General features: G+C 44.3%; 1 long non-coding RNA gene across 1 annotated transcript; it reads right to left on the bottom strand.

Moving 5' to 3' along the window:
• Window positions 1–672: 672 nt before the first annotated feature.
• LOC310831462 lies at window positions 673–2878 on the bottom strand. The gene is made up of 2 exons (XR_014557878.1): window positions 2196–2878; window positions 673–1085 (listed from the first exon to the last, which is right to left on the bottom strand). It is a non-coding gene; the product is annotated as an uncharacterized lncRNA (long non-coding RNA).
• Window positions 2879–3157: the final 279 nt, after the last annotated feature.

The following is a 3157-nucleotide window of genomic DNA, read 5'->3' on the forward strand; positions in this document are numbered from 1 at the left end:
CATTTCACTGTATTTCTATCCCACCATTCCTCCAAGGAGCTTAAGGTGGCCTACAGGGTTCTCTCCCTCCTCACTTAATCCCCAAAACAACCCTGTGAGGTAGATTAGGCAGCGATCGGCTCAAGGTTACCCAGCAACTTCATGGTCAAGGAGGGATTTGAAGCCAGATCTTGCAAGTCCTAGTCTGACACTCTAACCACCACACCACACTGGTTCTCGTTGTGGATAATCAACTGTTTAATTCAGGGAGACCAGTGACCTGCTTTCCCCATCTCCCAACAACTTCACAGCAGTGCTTTTTTCCTTGATTTCCTTCAGGCAGATCAGTTCTTATACTTCATGGGGTAGATTCTTGTGCACTGATGGGGAGGCAATTTAGTTCAATTCGCAAACTGCCTCATTTTACAATGCTGAGAACAATATGTACAAAATTGAAAGAAAGCTGCCCTTCAAAATTCGCGTTTCTCTGAATTTTGAGGTGTGTGCAAAAATGTATATATTAGGACAAAGCCAAAATACCATGTGCTAGTGAAAATAACATATGAACTGCATTATATTAGGGGAAACTGCTTGCAAAAAAGGAAGGACTTGATCAGGAAAGAAGCTTAAAGGCCAAATGGTAAATCAGACAGAATGTGAGGACTTAAAACACACTGAAATATACTTGGAGTGTGAATTTCATGCTCTTTATTCAGTTCGTAGTAGCAATGAATGAAACTTTTCCCCAAACGTCTAGTTATATATACATTATTTACACAATGGGCCCCATGTGATTGGCTAATTCCAGGCTGCTCCTGTAGGCCAATCAGGTTGCGGATTCACTTCCTCCAGAAGCCTGATTGGCTGCTCCTGCAGGCCAATCAGGTTGCTAATTCACTTCCACCTGGAGCTGGATTGGGTGGCTCCTGCGGACCAATCAGACTGCTCCATTCTGGATCCTATTGTTCTAGGATTCAGCTCAGTACATAGCACACACACACAAGCTGATGTGCAAATGTGATGACCTGTACTTGCTGGCTAGTACTGATGGGATTTGTAGTCCAAAAGATCTGGAGGGTGCAAAGTTGCAGGGAGAATGATCCAACCTTTTAAAACAATAGAAGGCTTCAAGTTACAAAGAAAGGAGATTCTGACTAAACCTCAGGAAGAACTTTCTGACTGCAAGAACTGTTTGACAGTGGAACGGACTCATTCGGGAGGTTATGGACTCTCCTTCTTTGGAGGTTTTTAAGCAGAGGTTGGATGGCCATCTGTCATGGATGCTTTAGCTGAGATTCCTGCATTGAAGGGCGTTGGACTAGATGACCCTTGGGGTACCTTCCAACGCTACAATTCTATTATTCTAACCCAAAACAAAAGAAGTGGGTTGTGTGAACCACTCTTGAGTCACAGAATGCAAACCACAAAATGCCTCTGAGCATTCTCAAAGTTGTGGGGAAATGGGGGAGAAGTGTCATTACATCCACCAAATGAAGTATATAGACTGTATCTTTCTCCAGTCCCAGCTCTTTGAAGCAAGAATGTTCTTAACGCTGGCAAAATTTACCATGCAAATGGACTGCAAAACTGTTGAAATCAGGCTGAAAAGGATATTTAGTGTCTTCCATTAATGGCCGGAAGGGAATACTCCATTCCCTCTTCAGCTTCACACGTGCAACAGAGCACCCATAAAAATGGGAAGGAGATGTATTTGGGATAGATAAACCATGGGAGAGAAGTTTATTGCTTTGGATCAGCATGGCTCTTGCCACTAATTAAGGAAGAAATAGAGTTAGCAAGTTAAAATACACTTTGACTTTGACCTAAATAATTCCCATTCTAGAGCCAGGCTTGAGCGAAAGGCAGCTTTCCAGTTGTGTGGCAGAGATTTAGTGCGCTGCGATGGATGCTCTCCTTTGGAGAAAACACAGTCCACAGGCCATTAAGTTTCGAAATGGGGAAAAGAGGCATATTCTTCAGGCTTTGGCACCGCTGAGGACACCATGCAAATTCAGACGTGTGGGATGCCAAGCGCATTCAGACAACATTCAACGGCAGTATGCTCATTCTGTACGCCGTGCAGAAAGAAAATGCAAAAGCTTGAGCAAAGCAAACCTGCCCGCACCATTTCAAATCATGCAAATGTTCAAATTTGAATACAGTTCCGTGTGTGAGTGAGTGTGTGTGTGTGTGTGTGTGTGTGTATGCAGACCTACCTAGATAGAGGCAATAAACAGCCATCTGCTCATCCTCTGATTTCTGCAGCTGCTCCTTCCTTCACCTCCTTCCAGGAAGCCAGATGTAGGGAATCTCCCCCCCCCCCCAGGTCATGGACTGCATTCCTTTTGGACAGGTTGCTTTCCAGTGGGGGGGGGGGCAGAGGCAAAAAATGGACTGAACAATGAGTGTGACCTTTTGTAGGGTGATCTCGTTTCTACATGCACTCTCACCCCTCTGACACACACACACCATGATACAAACTGTTTGCCATTTACTTCAGATTATGGAAAACTATTTCTCCATCTACAAAGAAACAGGAGAGGTGGGGCAGGGAGGGAAGTCAGGTAGTGTCTGATCTCCCTCCCTCAAGGACCACCTCTCCCATACAAACCGCCCTGGACTCTGCGTTCATCATGTGAGGCCCTTCACATGAGGATAGCAACAAAAGAATGGGCCTTTTCTGCAGTGGCTCCCCATTTGTGGAATGCTCTCTCCAGGGAGGTTCACCTGGTGCCTTCATTATATATTTTTAGGCGCCAGACAAAAGCATTCCTCTTCAACCAGGCCTTTGGCTGATTAATATTCTACAGCCTTTTAAATGTGTGAGTGGGAAGGGTGGTGGTGGTTATTGCTTTGCTGTTTTATTCTAATTATTTAATGGTTTTTTAAATTTTGTATGTTCTTCTGTGAAGGACGGTATATAAATGTAACAAATAATAATAATAATGATGATGATGATGATGATGATGATGCTAGGGTTTTTGTAAGTCAACAAAAGGGTGGTTAAACTCCAGGAAAGGTTAACCAATTTGCCCAAGTGGCCCTTGAAATTCCAAGTTGGGGATCCATTTTCTGCTCAAAGGCCACATTCCCTCCCTTCTGGGGGCCACATGCCAGTTGTGGGTGGGGCTGGAAGAAAAGGGGACAGAGCGAAGTTTTGTTTGCCTTGGTACAGTAG

The sequence above is a fragment of the Podarcis gaigeae genome (assembly GCF_964106915.1).
Source record: "Podarcis gaigeae genome assembly, chromosome: 14".
NCBI lineage: Eukaryota > Metazoa > Chordata > Lepidosauria > Squamata > Lacertidae > Podarcis > Podarcis gaigeae.